Source organism: Anas acuta, chromosome 4, assembly GCF_963932015.1.
Source record: "Anas acuta chromosome 4, bAnaAcu1.1, whole genome shotgun sequence".
Taxonomy (NCBI): Eukaryota; Metazoa; Chordata; class Aves; order Anseriformes; family Anatidae; genus Anas; species Anas acuta.
The window spans coordinates 63,168,218-63,193,319 of NC_088982.1; the positions used below are offsets into that span (position 1 = coordinate 63,168,218).

The 25,102-nt window shown below is 42.0% G+C and overlaps 1 long non-coding RNA gene across 6 annotated transcripts; it reads right to left on the bottom strand.

Moving 5' to 3' along the window:
* Positions 1-7: 7 nt before the first annotated feature.
* Positions 8-24,812, bottom strand: LOC137856347 (uncharacterized). 6 transcript variants are annotated; one of them, XR_011096390.1, is made up of 4 exons: positions 24,677-24,811; positions 24,492-24,572; positions 18,432-18,557; positions 8-142 (listed from the first exon to the last, which is right to left on the bottom strand). It is a non-coding gene; the product is annotated as an uncharacterized lncRNA (long non-coding RNA). The 6 variants fall into 6 exon arrangements; XR_011096391.1 differs by lacking the exon at positions 8-142 and adding an exon at positions 4,117-6,111; XR_011096387.1 differs by lacking the exon at positions 8-142 and adding an exon at positions 4,117-6,154 and having other exon boundaries at positions 24,677-24,809.
* Positions 24,813-25,102: the final 290 nt, after the last annotated feature.

Genomic DNA, 25,102 nt, shown 5'->3' on the forward strand with positions numbered 1-25,102 from the left:
CTTCCCAGGGTGGTGTTGGTGGGAGCTGGGGCCGGGCAGCGCTGCCTGTGCAAGCCTCTCAGCACTGGTGGGATGGGGAGGGTCATGGCCAAAGCACCAGTACTCTGATCCCCCCCATCCATGTCCAAATGTAGTCACAAGGCTGGGAGAAACAAGAAAACCTTGAAGAAAATTGGGAGGCCTGTAGCTTGTGTAGTCTTTCAGCCGAAAGAAAGAGACAGGTAGCCTTGAGCTAGCAGAAGCAAGGAAGGTAAGGGATAAAAGGGTAAAAAGAAGGAGAAAGCCAGCTCCAGACTGGTTTTCTGACTGGAGTTACCTTTTGCTCGTAAAGGGGCATTAACATATGTTAATGCGGGATTTGGTGTCCCTCCCTCCACCGCTGCTCCTTTGTCATGAGCAAACTCAGTGGAGATAGCTTAGGTGAGCTAAGATAGCCAATCAAAAGTAACCAAAGAGAGGGTTTTCACAAGTTTGCTGCGTATAAATTATGGTGATTGGAGTCAGAGGCGTGCTTGCTTTGAGAAAGATCGCCAAGCACCTGACTCTGCAGAGTTATAGGATTCCTTATTGAATTAAAGGGCCTTCGTGTGGATTCTGACTCGGTGTGCCTATTGGCGCGGGCACGAACCTACGGACTACACAAACACGGCCTGGGGCAGAAAGAAAATCAAAACGGGGGCAGCTGAAGGCGGCTGGGAAGGCAGCTGGGGAAACTGGGCTGGGGCAGGAAAACAGAGGTGAAATGTTGCACGCTGTAGCTCAACACCAGTCTGTGTGCACTGGTTTGGGGGCCCAATGTGGAGATGAAGTCATCAGCTGTCTCTGGGGGGCTCAAAATGAGCCTTGTTTGGCTGGTTTTCAGGCTCAGCAATGCAGGCAGAGTCCTGTGGGTTTCGGCCTTTAGAGGAGGCTCGTTGGGCAGCTGTGGGCGGCTTGAAAAGGGAGACCAGCTGCTGTGTTTTGTGGGCTCAGCCAGGCTCATTTGTCCACTTTGGGCGCTCGCACACGGAGAGTAAGCAGCGCGTTTTGGGGGCTGGGAATCGAGCCCAGTGCCAGTGTACTCCGGCTCAGAAACCCAACCCAGCGGCTGCTTTGGGGCCAAGCCCTCGGCCAGGCCAGACGGCCTGTGTTAGTACGTATACAGTGCACAGCTGGGGCATTCACATTTCAGCTCTGACAGCCATCGAGTTGCCCAGGCTGTTTGGACAAGCCCCAGCTGTAATTCCCTGCAGGCAGCTAATGACACGCACAACGCAGCCGGTCAGCGTTCACACCACGTGCGAGCACAGCACCAAGATGAAGACCGACCGTCGTGACACAGGGGGCCGGGATCAGGAACAGGGGCCGGGCCTCGCCGCGCAGCTGCCACCTGCACGGCTCCGCCTGGCGGGTGTGAGGCAGCCCCTCAGCGCCCTTCCCGAGGAGACCGTTACATGGCCGTTAGGTGGCGGTGACAGTCGTTACGTGGGCGTTACGGCTGTGAGATGGCCGCTTCTGCCTCAGCTTTTCCCTTCGTCACCAGAAGAAAGGAGTCTGACACCCAAGGCTGCGGTTCCCCGTGGTCTGAGGGCTGCCAGCCCCGTGACACTTAGCACAGGTGGCTCAGCAGTTCGTTCCGTTGGCTTGTCAAGGCAAGCAAAGTTTAATCACACGCTCAGAGAATCATCTGGGTTGGAAGAGAGCTCCAAGAGCGCCTAGTCCAACCTCTGACCTAACACTGACCAGTCCTCCACTAAACCATATCACATAGCTCTACATCTAAACATCTTTTAAAGACCTCCAGGGATGGTGACTCAGCCACCGAGCCCTGGGGTCACCACTAGTGACCGGCCTCCAACTGGATTCACTCCATTCACCACGACTCTTTGGGCTGGGCTATTCAGCTAGATTTTAGCCCAGCGAAGCGTACACCAGTCCAAGCCAAGAGCAGCCAGTTTCTTGAGGAGAATACTGTGGGAAATGGCATCAAAAGCCTTACTGAAGTCAAGGTAGACCACAGCCACAGCCTTTCCCTCGTCCACTAAGCGCGTCACTTTGTCATAGCCGGAGATCAGGTTCGCCAAGCAGGACCTGCCTTTCATAAACCCATGCTGACTGGGCCTGATCTGTGTAATACACACTAAATGTTTGTTCATTGTCTTTTGTAGTATAAAAACAAGGAGTTCTGTTTGAGGAACAGGAGTTGCGAAAGCTCCCTGCTGAAGTAAGGAGCTGTATATAGCTTGGCTAGACACTATGAAAATTCTTTTGCTTAATGTAACAAAAAAGAGAACCCCCTCCCCTTCTCTCCTTCTGCATCTCAGTTGCCTCTTTTGTTCAAAGACACTGCTGCAAAGCTCATGGAACCATCTCCTGATAAGTTGCTAACCTAGTATATCAACATCCTGTCTTCCTGTCTCACACTGGGCCAACATGACCAAATAAAAAAAGAAGTTGAACCAAAATGCCAAGGAAGACTACGGCCTTCATCTTCACGACCACCAGAGGGACAGAGACGACCCCCTAGCAACAGTGCGCGCAGTCGCAGAATATACCAGGATGTGCTGCGTAATCCTGGAATTACCAAGATATAAAAAGAGACTCCCCGGCCACCCAGCGCTGTTTTGCTTGCTCAATAAATTCCTTTCTATGGTTAATACAATGCTCTCTGAAAAATTAAGGGGGCAACTTATAACAGGTAGCAGTAGAAAGAAAGATCTGAACATGGGTAGCTGTAAGTTAGTTCCTTGCAGGAGCAGTTTGTGGTCTCTCTTAGGAAACCATTGCGACCTACATTTGATTTCTCAGAAACCTAGGCTCCCACCACAAAATATAAACGCTAGCTACTCTCTTCAATCCATCCCTGAACATTATGACACATAAGATCTGATTTTTGCATCTGTCAAAGAGTAATACTGAAATGCTATTTTATTCTCCATTACACCTCTAACACTAGAATGCAGAAGGTACTCTTCGTTTATCTGTTGACACCACAGCAAAATTTTAAGCTGGTGCCTCAGAGAGTAGAAGCTGAATTTCCTCTACTCCATAAAGCCTGGAAGTTATATCTTCAAAGCAAGTACTCCGTTTATCCCGAACTATGGGAGTGTGTAACTTCACACATCTATCAGCCAGTCTATAGGCTACACTTTGCAGTGCACTGCTGTGTTTTCTCAGCTAGGATCATTTTGATGAACACAGCATGAGTGAACAGCAGAATTTCTTTCGAGCCCAAGCAGGAGGGGGGAACAGACTGGTTATGAAAGTGTTTGTCTTCTTGAGCAACTTTGAGGCCCTGCTTCCCAAGAATTGGCCTAACATTGCCTGCTTATGGGAAGCAGAGAATATCTTCACTCTTTTACTTCCAGACAGTTGTGTTTTTTTTTTTTTCCCCTTTTCATCAAATTACTCCTATCTCAAACCCACATTTTTTTTTTTTTCTTCCATCTCTTTCCCCCACCATCCTGCTGAGGAAGTGGAATGAGAGCAGCCGTGTGGTAGTTAAAACAAAATGGGTGGGGGATGGAGGGATGGAGCCTTGGACTGTGCACAACCCTAAGTGACTGAAATCTGTGAAATTAAAGTGGGACAAAGAAACTTGCTGAGCAGCGTGGGACTTTTTTAGGATTCCCATTAAAATGCTGCTTCACTCAGCAGATCTGAACATTCCTTCTTTAGAAGCTTACCTTGCCTCAGTGCACTGTTTTGTCCTTCAAACCAAACAAATAACTAAACTCTTCACTTATTCTTAATTTGCCCTTAAAAATGAAAATTAGAAAAATAATAAAAAAGAGCAGACTGGCCATCCTAGAGAAGGGAAAAACACGGTACTGTCCCCATTTTTCTGTAGTGAACTCAACTCTATCAAGGTTCGACTGCCACATGGTCCACATAGTTTCCGTGTTCACTGTTAAGAAGCTTTTCCTAGTATTAACCGTATATTTTTATTGCTTCTAATTAGGTTAAATACTTCCTGGCTTAACCTCAATGAGACACAGAAAACTTGCTCATTGCCTTCCTTTTGTGAGTGCTTTATATACTAAAAGAGATCTCATTTTTAGATTGAGCAAGCAGTTGCTTTTCTTAAAAGGTAGAATTTAGTAATATTTACAGCTTACCGTTCTTAGTAGAAAGGGACAGTGGTTACCGTAGGACTCTGAGGTTAATCTAGATGTTCTTGCAACACTTGCAGGAATGCCTAAACCAGTAATCTAACTGGGTTCTTCTATCAAACAGTAGAGTAAGTATCTCTCCTGATGTATACGTTCTTATCAATGCATCTCAGCATATTAAGAGCTACATTTTCTGCAACTGCATTACCTTGTAGCCTTTACTATTTGCTCCAGTACACCAAAAAGATTGTTCTTGCTGTTTCCCAATCTGTTTTACAGCTGCCTGAGATTCCTCGAGATTGTACGTGTCCAAACTGAAACCAAATGGCTGCATGCCTTCAGGCTCAGACCTTCTCTGTGGCCTCAGGTAATTGTTTTACTACTCATCACTTGTAAGGCAAAAAGCTAAACCAGAACACTCCAAAGAGAACTAGAGAAGTTCATGACAAATTAATAATGTTTACACACAGCAGCTGGAGGCAACATCTAGCATGAAGTCCCATAACTAATGATTAGTGCGGTGTCATTCGTAGCTGACCACCTCTTCATACTTGTCAGCTCCAGTCCCTGTCAGACAGAATCCAGGGCTACCAGACAAGTTCAGCTGTCTGCTGCTTACATCTGCCGTATGTCCACACAACGCATGGAAGCAGATCTCAGGAAACATGTGCTCGCTAATATGGACATCTGTTCCCTAAATACAGTTGACTTCTCTGCGATGAAACCATGGCTTCACAGCCTCCCATGTCTGCAATTTAATTAGCTCCCTGCACCTTCAGTCCGTTCTTCCACGTTGCAGCAACTTCTCCGTGGGCTCAATTTAGAGAACAGTCAGGGTAGCTGTGTGAAATAGCCAGCAGTCAGGCTAGAGACAGGCCAGCTTCATTTATTCTGCTGAGAGCTAGTAAATTGTTTGGGAAGCTGTCAAGTGCTGAAAAATTGTCCACAACAGTTTCTCCTTATTTTGAACAATGCATTACTCATTTGATCTAGGTTTTTAAACCAATGAGATTTTTCAAAGTATCAACAAGAAACATATACTTTATTTAGAGAAAAAACACATAATCCAAGTATTTGAACAAAATGGTATCAACTTTAAGTTCCAAACTGGATTCGTTAATCCTGAAGTCTCTACCCTGTCACCCTTCAGAGATAGATGAACGACTGGAAAACAGCTCTACTCCAAATCCAGCCCAAACTTCCACTACTCCACTGAGAATTCAGCAACTGAAGCCTCCTCGGAGCAGGGACCACAGGGCTTCCAGTGCTCCCAGACTCCTGGTTTCACTACAGCTGAAAAGGCAGGATGCTTTTGGAAGGAGGAGCTGTTAAAGGACAAAAATGCCACCTTCTCCCAGTCACAACTTTCTCAAGTGTTCATCCCACAGCAGGATCACTACAGAGAGCTGGAGTCCACCTCTATGCCAAGCCTTGGCCCAGATCCTGAGAATGATCAGTGTCTTCCATCCACATACACTGTCACCCTGCTGTACAAAGGAATGCATGCACTCCCAGCCCTATAACCAAATGCCTCTGATATATGTCCTTGTGACACACCTGTGAAATGACTGAGTGCTATTAGCACTTGTTATACAGGGGTGATGAACTAAAAAGACCAAGGATTCCTCCACAAGGAAAAACTTATGTGTTCAAGCATGTATGGAAACTTAACAGTGCGACCAGTACCTGTAAAAGTTTATGTGGAATGGCAGCTCACATAAAGAGCCAAGGTCTTCATATGCTGTGGCTTTCCTACCAGAAAATTCACACAGTTGTTCATTACTCAGCTACGCACCCATTACTCACGGAGTTTTCTATTGAAAGTCCAAAAAACGTGTCTACAGAGTCATAAGAAATTCATGGCAAGGCCATCTTTCAGTGCAGCTCAGGTGTATGCCAATTTCCTCAAAGTATACGGGAGGTTCACATCCTGGAAGTCTATTTATAAATCAATTCCAAGAGCAAAGCTTCCTCTTGACAAGGATATTCTCTGCGTGCTGCACCAGGCAGGTGAATGTGGCTGAAATGACAGCAGTTTCACCTCCTAAAGCCTCTTATTTCCACTGTAATTAAAATGCATTCACAGATAAAAGGCTTGTGGTTAGATTGAAAGGAATAGAAAGATCAGGCTGCAAGTGCTGCACGTACTCTTCAAAATGGAAAGGTAAATCAAGTTTTAAATTCAAGGTGCTATTTTTGGAGTGGATTTGGACACATTTCCACTCTTAACCAGGAAAAAAAAAAAAGGAAGGAGGAGGTAATGTCAAAGTTTAGCAGCACAACATTAAAATCAGAAGCTCGCTTTGGCCTCCCAGCAACTGATTTAATAACAAAGGCAGACAAGAAGCACTATAACGCACTTTGGCTCCTTATTATTATAATGCAGAGCATTTAAAGTCTAAATTGTCTCACAAAGGTAAGGTCTCATCAACCCCACAGCATGGAAAATTGAGATGGGAAGCAGTCATCTGACCCGCTCCGCTCCAAGGCAGAAAAATGGCAAACAGCATATTACCCATCAGACTATACCTCAAGGGAGCCTACTGCGGACTTGGGCCTTCTACTATACAAAGAGATGCACAAGATCAACATTCAAGCTCCAGCGTATCATAGTTTATAATTTGTTAATGACTAGTACTGGTAGCAAGGCTTAGAAGGGTGGACACAAGTCTCAAGTCCTCACAGGTCTGTTTCTGTTGCTAGTCCATTTCTGTGTTCCTGAACTGTGTCAGGTTGTGCCTAAACACACGAGACAGCCTGCCGCAGGAGGTCCTGGGCAGTCCTGGGTGGACAGCAAGCAGATCCATCTCCACACAGATCAGATCCTATTTTTACTGTGGAATCTAATAAGAGACAAGTCACTGTTTGCAACACTTTCACATACAAGAACACAATGCCCAATACCACCGCCATGCAGAAGATAAGCTTATCCTAGGGAAGCATAATTATCATTGCAGCAAATCCTGCGCAAAATTTCCTGAGGCATTACCACAGGGTAAGAAGGTTATGATCAGTAACGGTGATAATTACAGCTAACAGACAACTCCAAAATAGAAGCGTGCTTTGGACTAACCAGCACCATCAGATCACTGCTGTTGACAGGACATGACCACATGCACAAATTCAGACATTTCAACATTGCTTCATGCTAAGGTGTATAAATTCTCTAGCTTACAGCAGGTGCAGAATATTGATCATCATTCTATTCATATTGTTTTAACAGAAGAGGTTTTATTAATTTATTAATATATGTGGCCGTCTCCCAGATAGGAACGTAGCACACATCTGTATCTAACCAGACTCAGCCCTGATTAGCATGTTTTCTCCAAGCTCTAAGCTTTCAGAAGTCTCGTAACAGAAAAACAAAACCAAACAAAGCACAACCATTGTTTTCCACCTGTTCTCATAGGGAAACAAATGCTGACTTATATACAGGTTAGAAACCCAACATAACAGGGGGGTGAACACCCTACCTGTATGAATGCTATCTTCAATATCAAGAAATCCTCAAGACTACTCATTTATAATTCCAGCCATTCCTGATCATTCTTTGCTCCTAGAGTTACATGGCATACGGTGCACTCGATAACAAATTATCTTCCTTCGTCTCCTTGCCAGAAGAAGAAAGCTGTCACTAAAGCAGCATATAGTACATTTAGTCTAGAAAATACATTTATATCCTTAAAAATGAAGCCTCCTTGCCTAAGTTTTGACAGGCCCTGAAACAATTCTGCCAGGCACTTAGCTTAATTTAAAAATAATAATAGTAAAATACACACACACTGCTGTAACAGGCTAGTAAAGTTACATATTGAAAAATATGGCTATGATACTCAGCTTACACAAGGAACAGAAGACAGTACTCAAAATCTCACAAAAAAAGGAAAAAACACGCACCCCACAACACCCACGACATCGCTATCCTTCGGCCACTGCAGAGAAGAGACTTGATTTCTAGCCTGGGAAACAAGTCATGTTGTTTGAAACAAGTCATAGTGCAAAGCTCTATGCAATGTCGTCTCCTAACAGGAGTCAAAGATGCTATTTTTTTTGGTTCATGTCTGGACACTGCACTCTTATTCCAATTTCAGAGAAATTTGAAGGATATACATTTCTCACAGGAGACAATCCAAGCCTTGGGGACCCAAACAACATTCCTATGCTGAGGAATGCAACAGGGGCTGCTGCAAGAACTCAGCATAGGAAGAACTGGAAGGAGAAAGGTGGCAGAGGCAGCCTCAGTTTCTTTGATGGTAACTTCATAGTTAAAAACACAAAACCAATACCAACATGCCCAGGAATGCCTTAATACCATATGTGAGTTTGTGTCACCGTTGACAGACCTGAATCTCAACAAACAACACATCTGTACTTAACTTCTGACTATCCAATATATGTACTTTAGTCTGGATTAGACACATTTTCAAGTCTTTTCTTCTCAAATAGTTGCTTATGTGCCTTCACTTCTAAGATAAATCCCTTGATCTCACCATCTCTATCAAGTAGATACAGCTACTGGGGTTATTTGCTGCCTCCATGTGCAACCAGTAGAGTTGACTCAGCCTCTTCCCTGTGAATCCAGGGAAGGCATTTTAAGCTACTGTTTTCATAAAAGCTAAAGATTTTCATATGGGCCATCTCTTATGAACATTCAGGCTCACTGTTCAGAAACTTAGATTAAGTTCATTCACAAATATCATTTCAGCACAGAAATCTCTAAGTCTACCCTTTAAGCATCTCCTATGTCAATCAAGTCAATAAATAGACCTTCATTCATCAGCAACACTGTATGCTGCTGGGCCAAGCAGTTTTTCTCATTACTATAAAAAGCTGCAGTTCAGATTAAAAAAAAACAGACAATGATATTAGTTATTATCCATTCTGCATCTCAGCATAAATAGACCCCCCTTTAAATGTACACATTCTGCCAAATAGTTATGAGGCTGAGTTTCTTTTTAACTTAAAGAATATCAGTCACTATCCAAGACACACTAGTAGTAAGGGCAGCCAGTGGACAAACTGAGAAAGACAACTGTAAAGCTTCCCGGGCCTCCCACTCACCACAGCACAGTATTCTCTGCCCCTGCTTTTATCATTTGTTCACTGGTTGTTCCAAATATCAGTTCCTGAGCAGGTCTGTGAGTTCAGACAGCGCAACACCCCGCTATGCAGATGGACAGCATGTAGGCTAGGCACAAAACTAGGGCTCAAATTAGCAGGGATAGTGTGATAAATTGTCAATGCGTGGCTTGTCAGAACATTCATTTTCAACACGGCAATTTATTTTCTCTTTAAGATATGCTGCCTGCACCCATTTGCATGTGAAATGCAAGTGCAATGTACTTTATATTCACTAGGGAATTGTTTCAGAAAATAAACATCTCAAGTCCCAAGCCAAAGCCATGAGTTCTGTGAGGGAAGCCAAAAAGGGAAGGATCTCTCTGCCCCGTATTTTAAAAGCTAGGGTTCACGATTTCACACAGATAACATTTGCCATACACCGTCACCTGCACATCACCCTGACAAGTCAGCTAGGTACCTGCATGGAATCAAGGCTCCTGATCTTCAGTAACATCCACTTTAAGTTAGATTCTACAATCATTTCCACTGAGGTGGTGTCATGACAAAACAGAAGCAAATGAAGATCCTGTTGTCATAAATACAGGATACAATAACAGTTTTTTGCACCCACGAGTTCTCAAAGGAAGCCTCAAGTCAATCATAACTGAAGAAAAGAATCAAATAAAATGCCAGGAGTAGGATAATCAAATAATTAAGCAGCATCAGCTAGCACCAGATTCACATTCCCTCAACTACAAAGACTTCACAGCAAGCAATCAGCCACTGCCAGAAAGCTGAGCATTTGGGAGCAACGCCGAAACACCTTACACATTTGAAGTATTGGCATTTATATGGGAATATAATGATCTGCAGCACCGGCAAATGCATCATGACAAACTATTATCTGTACTGAGACTCCAATCAAATCCCTGCTGGTAAAACCTGAAACAACTATTTTATAAAGCTTTTTGTCAAGCTTTATCAATACCCATGTGCAATTGTAAATTCAGGGTTTAAAAACCCTGAAAAAGATTTTTTTTCACAAATCTAGCACTACCCAGTCAACATAAGGGGACCACAGTAAGAGAGGGATTGGTGGTTGTTCTGCTTAGATTTTAAGAGGGCAGTAGATGGCAGCTGACTGCCTAAGCTTCTTTTAAGTTTTGTTTTTGAAAAGTCTGCTAAATCAAGAGAGATAAGCCGTTAACTTTAAAAGGTCCAAACATTACCCCAGATTGTTTTTAAACCGAGTCGTTCTACGTACTCAGTGGTAACCATGAAGCTTTGACTTTCCTTGAAAAACAAAAGATGCACTCACATAATTTCCAAATCACTTGTAAATCCTGAATCACTTTCCTCCCACCTATTCAAGGGGTTGTTATGGTTGTAGGCTTTTTGCCAAGGTCATCAGTTTGCACATATTGTAGATGTTAGGATATTTTACCAGAGTTTAGGGATGGAAACCATCCCTTGTCTATTGATTTGATAACTAAGATTTACTCCTGAAAAATGTACATTTTCTTTCCAAGTTGAAAACCTAAGGCCATATGGTTGTTACATAAACACTTCACAGTGTCAGGCACATACAACTATTAATTACTATGGGAGAACCCTGCTTTTGTAGCTTTCAGTCTGAACTTTATTTAGTGCAAAGCATCTTGTCTTTATGCCTTCTTGTATTTGACATGCCCTGAAACTGCTTACTTAAGTGCCCGTAGAAATGTAAACGAAGCCATGAAATACTTCAATAATTACTGTGCCTGACCTCTGGCAAAGGATTCGCCTAAATTAAAACCTATTCGAATGAGCAGACCTTGTAGGAAAACATCCAGTAGGGATTAAAAAATGTCCACAGTCAGAGACAACCACAGCCTTTGATAAATTGTGCTGTGGCTCATTACCCCATAGTAGGGTTCTCATTCTGTTTCACTACTTGAAAGTCCTCTCAGCCCTACAGACAGTTTCAGTGCTTGGTATTTTCATTCCAGTCTGCCACAGCAAGTCTGTACAGCTTGGAATATGACGGTGTGCTGACCCACGCTGGCTCTAATTCAGCAAAGCACTGAACAGCATACTGAGCCTTAAATAGACACTTGTTTCCAAGGCTTGATTGCATGGAGTCACTGCTACTTTGACCAGTAGAGACCAGAGATTGGGACACCTATGAAAAGCATGAAGATAATCTTTTAGCTGGGGCTGTAACAGATTCCATCCACTATCAACCAGGGAGGACCTCTTCTACCTGTGTGGTAATTCGCTCCTACCAAGAGATTACATGGTCACTTCACAAAATCTGGAAGGAACGCTGCTCTGGTCTGGTAGACAAAGGCAGGATTTTCATACATCAAACAATACATCTGAGTACAGGCACTTCATTTTCCCCAGAACTTGCTGTCAGAGGAACAGTACTATACACACATGCACAGTAGCACGCCACAGTTGTTTCCAGAGAGCTCAAGAGTTATTAATTATTGTAAATGATGCTGTTGCAATCACGTGACTCCAAGAGCCTAATAGATAAAACCTCTACTCAGCTGATCCAAAGATTTATTGTATGTCAGCAAAGTAGTTTTCCCTCGCAGGGATGTTGCAAAAGAGCTTAGGTTGTCTGTGCCATGGGCACTACCTTTCCCCCATGATCCCCAGAGGAACTGAATGTTAACTTGTTGTGTCCAGCCAAGGCCAAGGAAAAATATATGGACACTCCAAAAAAATGCATGTCCACAAGGACAGCAAGCCTCTTAAAGAGAACATACTACATCACAAATACAGCTGGCAATTCAGAAGACAAAACTTGGTCACAGAATGCTGGTCTAGTAGCACAGCCTCATTTACCACCTTTCCTTCCTGAATAAACACCTCTATCATCTTTTTCCTGCACACTACCCCTCATTTTGCCTTTTCATTATTTCCTTTGCCTTGAAATTAACCTGCTCATTCTCTAATTTTATTTTGTGCAAACAATTTGCATTCCACAACTTCTTATTCCTTCATTCAACATACTAGAAAGTAGCTTACATTAGGGACAAGAACAACAAAAAAGAGAAAGTAAATTTCTCCCAATGAAAGCAGGCTATGAATGACTTGCATTTTAGTTCAAAAGTCCCCTCCTCTACAGACCTGCAAGGATAGCTAAAAATAATAATAAATCAGTTTGTATTGTATTATGCTATGCATTTGAATGAAACACAGGTGAATGCAACACCACCTTTAACGCTAATATTTGGATCAATGTGTTTAAAAATCAAACCTCCTGAAATGACACGGATCCCCACAAATAGATAATTCTCCACGACATCCACAGAAATATATATATAAGTTGTTTTTTTTTTTTTTTAAACTCAAAAACCTTATATAATCTACAATGGGTTAACTTTTCTCAAGTATTCTTATTAAGCAGTCTCAGTCCCCTTGTAAAACCAGAGCAAAACCTGGTTTCTGTCACAGAAGCCACAGTCCAGTGAAGGATTTGCTTTCTGTTGTGTCTATGTTAGCTCTTAGACTACACTTTTCATTCCTGCAGAAATTTTAATTGGGTCCATAATTAGTCTCCACCTCCCTGCCTTCACATACCTTTTCCCAGCTCCTTTTTCAGAGTGCTAGATCCTAACAATATTAACATTCTCCTCTGGAACCTCTTGAGATCCTAGCAGTAATTTCATGCACCAATAATATTTTGCTGAAAATAAACAGACCTAAAACATTAGTAACTTGGGAATTACCAAGAAGTCACACGTGTCCCGATGCACAGCCAAACTGCCTGGTGACCTCTGTAATTACGTCACTCATTAACATATCCCTAGCCAGCCCAATTTGCCTCTCGGTGATGGAAAGCATACCGACCCAGCTAAGCAGACTGAAAAGGTGCGACCGACAAAGGCAATGAAACCTAATTGGATAGAACCCAGGTGCCATAAAGATTTAGGCACACTGGATTGTTTTCTTGTAAGGGCTGATGATCAGATTCCAAGCCTAGAGCAGGAAACAGTTATTTTGTCTGGCACAGCTCTCATATTATACTTCTTAAAGAATTCAAGTCACCTCTTACATTTCTACTAATTACTGGCCAACCTCTACCAGACCATTCTAGACAGAGACATGCAAGACTTCACTGCTGTCTAAAACGAGGGAACTATTCCCCTGCAAAGCATGAAGGTCTCCATATCCATAACCCTCCTTCTCAACAGGCAACATGGGAACCTTGGGCACGTGCTAAGGAGTGAGTAAATGCAAGAAGAATATGCTAAAAATATTAAAAACAAACAAAAAACAGGGCTTTAAACCTCCAAGCACTGAGATGCATTCAGAAGAATGAGACAATCTTCATCCATATTATATTCAGTGATCTCTTTATACCAGTAAAACACTTCCTGCCATCCTTTACAGCATAAATGCCTGGTGTTTTTCTCCAAATTATAAAGCTTTACATATCTGCACCAAAAAATAAATAAAGGCATCTTTGTAACCTCTAGACCATCTTTCTCAATCGCAATAGAAACTTCAAGGCTTCAGACCATGAAAGAGATTGTTTAGGGTGATGTGGAATCTTTGTTACCAGAGTTGTTTTTCTTTGGAACTTTCCAGACAAACATGCACTGAAGAAATACACAAGGGTATCTTTCCCAGGTCATGGGAATGGAGTACCTGGCCTTTGAGATTCATCCTTAAATAATTTTCCTATGATTCCACATCATTTCTTGAGGAATTTTATAACAAAACAAGTAGGAGATGGACAATGCATGTTTTCCCCTAAATTTTTTGCTTTCCAAAAACTCAACTACAAGACGTCTCTGTCATTTCCCAAGGATCAACTTTCTCATCTAAGGTAGTCCAATGCAGAAAGAGAGGTACTCCAAAGCTCTGTTCAGATATTGCCTTCTAGATGAGGCAGGTTGAATCAACCTCTGACACATTGTCTGCCCAAAGACTACTGGCAGAGTCTGATTTACTGCTTTAGACCCAAATCCAGCTACAAAGGAAGATAAATCCTTCCCTTAGTCTGGCTCAATCAACAGGCAACTGGAAACAGTTTTTAACACTAACAGGCAGAAAGCAGTACAATATTCTAGATCTTCAAGCAAATTACTATATCCTTAAAATATTTTAATTCAATTCCTACTTCTTTGGTTTTGAATACAACTGAACTCACTTGTCTCCACTTCAGAAAACAGACATTTTTCTGAATTTTCCATTAAACCAAAATGTGGAGAATGATTTTGTGGTTTTCATCCATTTTCTTTTGGTTTTAGTGGCACGTTGAAATCTGCAGAAGAACAATCACTTGCTCTCATTATATTCCAATCTTCGATTACAGCACTACAGAGAAGATCTTATTCTGAAATTACTTTTTTAATGGGAATAAGTCAATCACAATTTATTGAGTTCTCAAACTGTAACTATGATGGCAAACACCGTGCATAAACTACATCAAGATAACAAATTACAGTAAGTAATATCCAACCACAGAAATGTAATTATACAGTTTCAGCATTTCTTATCAGGGCAGTTGAAAGAACTGAAATGAATCTGAAATCTACAACGAGTTGTGTTACATCCAACCTGAGATCCACCCAATGTGCCAGAGCCTGCTGCATCCAGGCTTCAGGATCAAGCTCTGCAAGACAATAAGTGCTTCAGGAAAAAGGTGTTAAAATATTCTCACATCCTAGCATTTACAGATTCATACCAATTCCTGTTGGCAAGAAACTGGATTCCATTTCTCTTTCTACACTTACCAGTATCATTAAATACTATAATTCTGAGTATTACAGGCAAATCTCTAGTCCATCACTCCCAGCACTAAGGACTGGGATACATCTGAGCTGCCTTTCTTTGCTTGGCAACAGGTATGGATAAAGCAAAAGTGAAGAGATACCTGACAACCTGTCACGTCATATATGAAAAGGGTACGAGTGCACATATCAACAGTTAGATAAATTATGGCCTACAGACAATGGGTTGCAGTAAGACTCCTAAATGATGCTAACTCTCTCCATCAGAGACTTTGCTATGACCCTGAGCCAACTGTTTATCTTCTTTCCCCTCTCTATCATAACAGCTCAGATTGCAGCTTCTTTAGGAAAGAAATGCATCTATTTACTTAGCATAAAGAGTAAGAGACCCTTATCTTAATTTGATCCTCTAGGCACCACGGTAATTACAAACAACAATAATCAGTGGAAATGATCAAATAATTAATGTGAAAAAACACTGAGATGCATCTTATAAATTATTCAAGCAGCCACAGTTATTAATAACTTCCTAGATTATTGAAACTAAGCCAACAATAAAAATTAATTTATTTATTTTTCCTTAACCACTTCCTTCTGCTACCGTCATTCTGTAAGACAGAAAACTACAATGGCATGTTTAGCAGCAGTGGTATCCTCACTGAAATTAAGTGTTGCCTTTGGATAAAAAGGTTTGAAAGAGAATTTTTCCATTATAATGACTTGCAAAGTCATAACATTTGTGTCCATATGAAGTTTTACAGATGCTCTTTTATTATTTTTAATTACCAAATATAAATTTGGGTCCTGTATTACCTGCCACACCATCTTAAAATAATTCATAGAATCAGTAAGGTTGAAAAATACTTTCAGGATCATCTGGTCAAGGTTACGCTGTCATCCCATAACTCTGGAAATTTGTAATCCTAATTCAAGCACTAGAAATATAACATGTAATGTACATCAAAAGAAACAACATAATGCCAAGCACAATTTTCTACTACAATAAGCTGGGGATTGGCTGAGCAGAAAATTCATCTTTTGTGCTGTATGCATCAGTAGGCCACAAGTGAAAATCAGACCTCTATCAAATGCTTGAATGATAATGACTCTTGTGAAGCTATTTCATAAGTGTCAGAAGACAACAGAAATGGTTTTCTGAAGTCCTGGAGTCAATTGTTAGCTCTCTAGAAGTCAAGGTAACAAAGAAATTTGGTTTTGCTCACTTTCACATTGTTCTCAATATACCCAGCTTTGGCTCCAGGTCCTCTGCATTCCACATTGTTTATCAGAACAAGGTGTTCCTAGAAGATGCAACTTTTGCACTGATCCAGAATAACATGGGAAAGCAGCAAGAAAATGAATTAGCTGCCAGAAACTCAGAGAAGGGAACTTACTTGTATTTTACATAACCGAGATGGTTAAAAGGCCAGAAACTCCATGCAAATTAGTTCAGTGACACTGTTTGTAAAACCTCAGTTTTGCCACTCTATGCTTTATGGTTTAACCCAACAGGTAGCTGACAGCCACTTCCCACCCACACCCACCCAGCAGGATAGGGAAGAGAACTGGAACAAGGTAAAACTCATGGGTTGAGATAAAGACAGTTTAGTATGACAGAAAAGGAAAATAATAAATAATAAAAAGAAAATACAAAAAAGTGATTTACAATGCAATTTCTCACCACCTGCTATCCAATACCCAGCTAGTCCCTAACCAGCAGCATCCTTGCCAGCCAGCTCCCTCCAGTTTCATTGTTCAATGTGACCCCATATGGCAGGGAATATCCCTTTGGCCCGTTTGGGTCAGCTGTCCTGGTTCTGTCCCATCCCAGCTCCTGCTGCATCCCCAGCCTCCTTGCCGGCAGGGCAGTATGAGAAGATGGATAGTTCTCAACTTAGTTGTTGAGCAATGCTTATACAACTAAAATAGTGTGTTACCAACATTATCTTTGTCCTAAATCCAAAATAAAGCACAGTACCAGCCACTATGAAGAAAACTAACCATATCTCAGCCAAAACCTGGACAGCAAAAACACACCCAATGTACTAAGGATTACACAGCCCCATGATTCAACTTTACATGCAACAGATTGGACCAAAGATGCAGACTTCTTTTAAAGCAGCCCAGAATATACTGATGAAAACACTGTCCGTTGATGCAGTATAGTCCTGGACTGCAAGTGTAAAGCAATAAAAAAAAAGCAAAAAAAATAAAGCAATAGCTTCACTGAATGCACCGATGTATGAATGTTCCACATTTGGTTCTGTGAAACAGTATGATCTGCAGCATCTTCACAGCTGTCTCTGCGCACACATGTAAAGAGATGGCTCATTTATATAGCTTCCTCCAAGATAGAAACAGTTCAAAAAGTAGATAAAGTCTGCAGACATGCAGTTCTACAAAATTTGCCAAGACAAAGTTGTTAGTTGCTACACTGAGGACACCTCCACTGTTCTCAGCAGCCCATGTTTCATAGTTTTCCATAAAACATTATTGAACAGGACCTCAGAAAAAAGTGTCTGCCTCCATCCCAATAAAGGAAAAGTGCAGTTATGTTGTTTTTCATTATCGTGCAAGAACTTGAACTGCGGGAGCACCAAACCCTGATGATACATGAAAGTCCAAGGAAATCAACAGACAACACAAGAAATGAAGCATGGGTCAATAGCTTGTGGAAAAAAATCTGCTCAAAGAAACAACTGAGCAGAGACTAGGCATAGTAGGAAGGGAAACTGCAGTCTTGCATCAGAAAAGGCACCATTTCATGAATTACACAGAACACTGTGCTAATACCATTTCTTCCTGTATAGTCAAACACCTGGCAGAGTGTAGCTAACAGCAGAAAAAAAAACATGTAGTGAACCCTTGGCAGAGATTTGTTAGCAAGTCTAGTATTACTGGTACTGAAAATTACTAACACCAAGAAACATTTCAAATGTATTCCTCACACTTTGAGTCAGAGCCCATGACTTTGCTGTACTGACATGTGGGCTATGAATATCCACCCAAGAAATAGCACACGACAATACTACCCTTTCCCACTCAGTAACCAAGACACATTTCAGACCTATAAGGAAAATGAAGCACAGTAGAATCACAGATCTTTTTTTTTTTTTTTCTGGCCTTAAGACAATTACCACTTTGTGACATGAAAAGACTAGCACCAAGTTAATAACTCCAGACACTAAGTTTTCACCTTTATCATGTTTAGCAACCATGAAGTTTTGCATTATCTTTAACAATGTGTCCCTGACTGTCCAGTTTGGACACCTGGTCAAGGAACAGGAAGTACAACTGCTGCTGCTGTTGTCTAGAGAATGGAGTTTGACACCACAGAGGCAAACAAAAGTTCATATAGCCAAATAATTTAATTGAGGCAATAAATGAGTATTTTTACTGATTCTAGCCAGACTCTCTCTACAACTGAATCTCAGCTACAGGATGAAGCTGATAACAGTGAAGTGCACAGTGATGACTCAACTAACATTAAGTTTTACTCTAAGAAGCAACCATTTCAAGTAACCATTAGAATTAAAACATTTCTTACCTTCAGAGCAAGATACAGACAGTGTGCAGTAGAAAACGTACAGGGACTGATTCTGAGAAGCACAACCAACAGTGAACAAACACCAGTTCGGCAAGTGCACTCTCTGCCTAGGCTGAGAAGGGGATCCTAAGAGGGGAAAAAAAAACCACAAAACATGATGATGCTTCTAAAACCCTATGAGAACACATACATAAAAGGGACAAGTGGTCAGTGCAAACCCATCCATAATCAGAACGCTTTAATTGTTCAGCATTGATTTGAAAAGCTTACCCACCTCTTTCTCTTTTCAATGGTTCTTTAGCTTATAAAATCATATCGCTTAATCTTCCACAGAATCATTTAGGTTGGAAGAGACCTCCCAGATCACCTAGTCCAACCTCTGACCTAACACTAACCAGCCCTCCCCTAGATGCAGAGCTTAGTGACATGATTTCAACATCTTTTAAACACCTCCAGCTTCATAGCCCTGCTCTGGACATGCTCCAGGGCCTCGATGTCCTTCTGGTAGTGAGGGGCCCAAAGCTGAACACAGCGCTCGAGGTGCGGCCTCACCAGAGCAGAGCACAGGGGGACGATCACCTCCCTGCTCCTGCTGGCTGCACCACTCCTGACACAAGCCAGGATGCCGCTGGCCTTCTTGGCCACCTGGGCACGCTGCTGGCTCGTGTTCAGGCGAGCATCAGTCAGCACCCCCAGATCCTTTTCCTCTGCACAGCTTTCCAGCCACTCTGCCCTGAGCCTGTAGCGCTGCCTGGGGTTGGTGCCCCACGTGCAGCCCCCTCACACTTCCCAGGGCCCTGACGAGGCTGCCTTCAGCAGTCACACAGCCAGCTCTGGCATCACGGTGGTTTTGCCAGGGTCATAACTGATCAATATTTGCCTGACCTGCTATTAAAGACCAGCCACAGAGACTCAGATCCTGACCAGAAAGTCTAATCTACTGTATTTTTGTGATGGAAATCGTTTTCCTAATATCTACCTGTTTCTTCCAGAAATTTAGGTCCATTAAGTCCTGTGCCACTCACAACATTTCCCTCCTCTTTTTAAAAAGAAGCATCTTCCAGAGATGCTGATATTCTGTAAGTCACTATTACTCTTAAGATAGGGAAATACACCCAAAATCTGGCAATACATCTCCTAATTATTCTAGGGAGAAATTAGGCACTGAAACTTTTCCCTCAAAACAATAACATTTACCCTATTGTTAACAAAGATGTTTGTACAACAAGCATTTTGCCTCTTGCAGTTAGTGCTACTTACTGTCTGGTCAGCATAAGCTCACTTACAAAGTCTACTTCTACAGAACATAAATTTATACTAGGAATAAAATGGGGTCGTTTTTATGTTAAAAACTTTCCTCTGTCGTATGTTTATGTCCTGTTTTTAGGGACGAACACCCCAAAAAGACATCTTTAAATTCCAAAAGGTGAGTTTTCATCAGAAATAAATGAAGCCAGTCAACTTTTTTATTTAAAGGAATAAAAAAATCCCTCAAAAATACCAAGGAGAAACATACGACTATAAACAATCCCCCTGCCTACTTTGCCCTCACTGCATGTCTTCTAGGCAAGGCTTCAGCCACACCTCCAAGGCTCTCTGGGTCATTGCAAGCTCTGCATGAGCCCTGAGATCCCTACGGTGTGCCCATCTGTCACAGCAGAGGCTGTACCGTGCATTCACCCCCTGCTCTTTGCAGAGCCCTGTGGTGACCTTCCATCTTCCCAACAACCCTAAGTCTTCCAGCCTTCTCACAAAGGCACATATCAACTCTCTTAAGAGATAAATTCATGCATGCAAAAAGTAAATCCATGCAGGCATTTCTATAAGCAAGCTCTGACTCAAGGTAAAGGAAGTGGAGAGTGGGACTTTCTGGCAGGTTTACCATAAATCTGAACAGAAGCAGTTAAACCAGTGCTCTCTACCTGAAATTCACCAGTGGTAACTGTAAAATGTATAAAGCCAAAAGAAGTTCAGAAAAGATTAAGGAAACAATTTGAAAAGAAAAATAATGATAAAAAAGCAGCTATTCTTGCTGTCAATTCTTCAAACAGTATGATAAACCTGAAGGCAAACAAGCAATCTGAAGACTGCTCCTCAGGAAAAGTTATAGTAACAGATTCTGGGAATCTCTCACATATGTGTTATCAAATGGCTAGCAGTATGTCTCAGAGTTGACTTATGTCTACCCAGAGATGGCAGCAAGCCTTGCAAAGCATAGTTTTTGCTCTTGAATTGTCATCACATCTCTCCTGGTCCAACTTAGTAGTCTGAACCCAGGAGCATTCATCATTCACATAAGGTTCTTCCTCCAAAAAGTAAACGCCTGGCTTGTTCAGCACAATCTCATTCTGGGGGGTGAGGGATGGAGCCCCTTGTGCAGGAGGGATAGCAAAAAGCAAGTATTTTATTTTCAAAGCAAGTTTGCTTGGAAATGCATTTGCATGTGTAGGATGAGCTTTAGCACATACATCCTTATATTTGATAAGCATAAAGCTAAGAAGAAGTTTGTTTTTCCTGATGTGAACACTTGGACAAAGATAATCTCACATCAAGGGCAGCTGTGCTACTGCTGGCCCAAGGGGCAGTCACTAAGAACCAGCTCTTCATCTCTACCATGTACAGTGGTGCAAGTCTGGGACCACACTGCCCATTGCACCTACTTGAAACCTAGTTGTGAACAAGAGCACTTATCACTAGAACAAGAAGGCCCTCAGCTTCCTTTCCTAACATGACTTCAGACAAATCTCCCACCTGCATTTTAAATCTATCAAGCTTTTCTTTCAAAATGACACTAAAATGAGGCTTGTGGGTATTCAAGATTAGCTTACAGTAAATGGAAATTAAAGATTAGCTCTCAGTCAAAAATAGTGGTTCACAGTTCTACACGCAGCTTGCAAACAGACTCTGGAAATATAAGACCCTAAATAACAGATGATATTGCAAAGTGAGTGGATGCCACATGGTGAGATACAAAACCGTCAAGGAAAGAAGACATTTTGTAAAAAGTAAATAAAAATGTAGTACCAAAAAGTGCCTATATTTATTTCATACCCCCATAGGATTTGGTTTCATTCCCAAATGTTGCTATACCAATAAATCCTCCTTCCCTAGGAAGCTACAGCAGCACAAAGGATAGAGGAAATGACACATAAACAATCTGTGTGTTGACAAGAAGGCAATTTTGTAATATGTTGTTATTTATGGGCGACGCTTAAGCAGATGGAAGATGCATCAAAATGAGAGTTTCATTTAGAACATGCAGGCCATGGACAAGTCTGTGCAGAAGCGGTGCACCACGGGGAAAATACAAGGAACTGCATTACAACATTTAAAAGATACACCTTGTATGTAAGGAAGAGTGTGGAGTGAGGCCTGAAGTGCACCTAGCTGTGAAGAGCCCTCTTGCTTCCAGAAGATGCAATGGGCAGATCACGCGATTGATCATGCTAGAAGTCTTCACCAGCACTGAGCCCACAGCCCAGATTTTGCAGATGGACCTCCCTGCCATTTTACTGCTCCTTCCAGGTAGAAGTCTTCCTTTTTACCAAAGAAAGTCCTGAATTGCAGTCACAACGGTGAAGGCATCTGCAGGATTTGGCCTCCATTCCGCACACTAGCTGACTGGAATTGCATTCATTACTCCACTTTGTTCATGAGATCCCAGAGACTACAGCAGGGGGAAGGAACAGGCTGGCCTAAAAGGCCAATGAGCAATTTCCACCCAAACTCTGAGTAACACAGCACGCAGCTCCCCGTGAATGCACTCATTTTAGCTGCATTGCTTTCCATCGCATTAGCTCATGCATGAAAGGGGGAAATAAATTAGCAAGGGAAAAATATTTATGCCTCCTCCTCTCCCTCCCCACTATTTCATTTGATTCTAAATCAATTTGGAAGCCCTGCTGGCTTCAGGGCCCTGAAGTGCTGACAGCCTCAGGGAGCTTTTAATATCTGCAAGTCCAACTCTCTATTTTCCTCTCAATTGGCAAGGCCCCTTAGTCATACCATGGGACACAAGAGGGAGGAAAGCAGTTTTAAAATAGAAGCCTTTTTCTAATAACCAATTTCATTTCCTGATCAAAGCTGAATTTTAAGAGTTTCCCACCCACCACTGAAGCATCCGCACACAATGCTAGGATAATAGCCATCTCACCCCCCTCCCACACCCTCTGGCAGTCTAGCTCCTCACGTCAGATGAGTGTGTTTACCAAGGGTTAGGTTTGTAGCTTGGTTTCCCAAACAGTTATGTGGTCTGAATGTGCCTTTCTGTCTCCCTCTGCTAATTCCGAGCTCATTAGCCTATTTCAACTGCTTTTGGCAGGAAGGAAGAGGCCTCAGAAACGTTTATGCTTTTTGCAGGAATCAGCTGCAAAGGGAGTGAACAGGCCACTCAGGACCTGGCTGAGGAAAAGGCTGTGCTGTGAGTGACCCCCGATCAGGCCCCAGAAAACCTACATAGGAGATGCACCTCAAGGAACAAACTCATAGGAAACTAAGGTTCATTAGCTGTGCTCCTCCTCAAGCTATTCTTTCTCTTCCTTCAGCTCCGTGCAAGCTTCATGATGCTAAACACCAATCCAGCCAGCAATATTTAACAATATTCTGTGTCCAGCAAAGTATTGTATGTACTTTTGTAAAAAAAGCATCTGCCCATTGTGTTGATATCAGCCACATTGTGCTCATGCCAGGACAGAAACATTCATGGTAAAAAGGGTGGAAAAGAAGCCAGGGCTAGGGCCTCCTTTTCTTTTGGTGATGTAGATGGCTCAAGTGCACAGTAAATTTCAGAGTCTATTTCTGGAGGTGATACATGAGGTCTGTTATGTTGATAACTGCTAGACAAGGCTCTCCGTGTGAATATAAAATCAGCTACCAAGAAATACAAGTTTAAAACACTGTTTCAGTTTGTCTGGAAGTACTTGCAAGCTCAAGTTAAATTTAGCTGATAGATACAGCAGGGAGTAAAAGACAGTAGAAATGAAAGTGGTCAAACGAACTACTTAAAAGTGCAGTATTTTGACACTTCTCTTCAAAGTGTTTTTCTCTCCTCCAAAAAGTTGTGGATTTTTTGTTTGTTTAAGCAGTATTGTCTCTCTCCACCACTGAAACAGTGTTTCACCTAATGCTTTTTACAATTTTTGGTAGACTTTGAAAGGCTGAAGTTTCTGCTTTACCAAAAAATAAAAAAAAAATACAGGAACAAAAATTCTCACTTTCAGATCAACAGAGAAAAAAAAAAAGGTTTTCTTTTTAGTTTTTGTTTTTTAAGAGAAAAGAAATCTGAAATTCCCTGAGAGTTTCTCTTCTACAGCTTTTCACAACTTTGCATCGTTAAGCTAAAGAACAGGCTTGAAAGAATTATGACTTCTGCTTCGTAAAAATACAAGTAGCACACTTTCTGTCTGAAGCCTAAGAGGGCTTAGGATGACTTAAGAGAGCTAGCTCACAGTCAGTACTGAGACTACAGGCATACATAGCATTAGCTTAAATACACGGGTTAGAATGAGCCCAAACATTAAAAGCTAGAGCGGAGAACACACATAATACAGCCTGTTGAAATGGGTTGGTTAAATGGTTTTCTAGATTTGTTTTGGCACTGGTAAACACCCACAAGGTGATTTAACAGTAACACAGCCATAGCAATACTGTGACTGCATTGCAATTCGGATGTCAGGGAAATATTTCACACAATAGCCTCCTAGGAGGAGCTGCCCGGTGGGGTAGCAGGGCACATCACCCACTATTGTTTATGAGCTCGGCAGCAACCCAAATATGCAAAAAGAAGTTAACGTAGAATATATAAAGAAGCAAGATCAAGGTTTTTTTTTCAAGAGTCCCTTTTCTCAGGGGTAATGATTATTAAAAACCTTGATTTGCTAATCATAAAGGTTAAACTAATTTTAAAAGCATGAAAATGAATATGGATTAGATACTGTAAACTACCTTGTCTCATTATTCTACATCTTGATAGAGATGACTGCTTTGGCTTTACAGGAGAAAAAGAAAAATGAGGGAAAGAAAGAAATACTAATTCATTTCTTCCATGGTTTTGCTCAATACCTCCAGAGGTGCACGTCAGCAGAAAGCAAGCCCCACATCACAGCAGTCCCTTCACCCACGCAGGGGTTCCCACGGAGCAGACTGCAGAAAAGAGAAACAAAATCCAGGTTTTCTGATCAAAAGACAGGAGTAAGCACAAAAGCACAATGCAGACACGCTAGAGGTGACCTCTCCTCTCTACTTACTTCAGGACCGGACCAGGCTAGGCCAAGGGCAGAGGCACAGAGTGTTATTTCAGGATCCACTCCACTAGCCTCTGGAAAGGTGATTAAGACCTCCAGGCATTATGAGCTCAGGTGCTGACCATTAATTAGTGTTGTGTGAGCCCCTACCCTTCCCTACCAGCTGACATCAATTGCCAGTAGCTGCTGTGGCTACAGAGGCTATGGGAAGCTTCTGGAAGCAACAGGGAATGACAAGTTCCCTATTCCTCCTCCTCCACCCCAGTTAATAAATGTAACAAATTTATTAACTAGTAAATTACTGAAACACCAGTTTAGTTTCACATTGAACCTGTATGCATGCCAAGCTACCATTTGTGTAGAGCAATGCAAGGGGATCCCTGGGCTGCACCTCGCATCAGGGGAGATGTAAAGAAACAAACTTCTGAA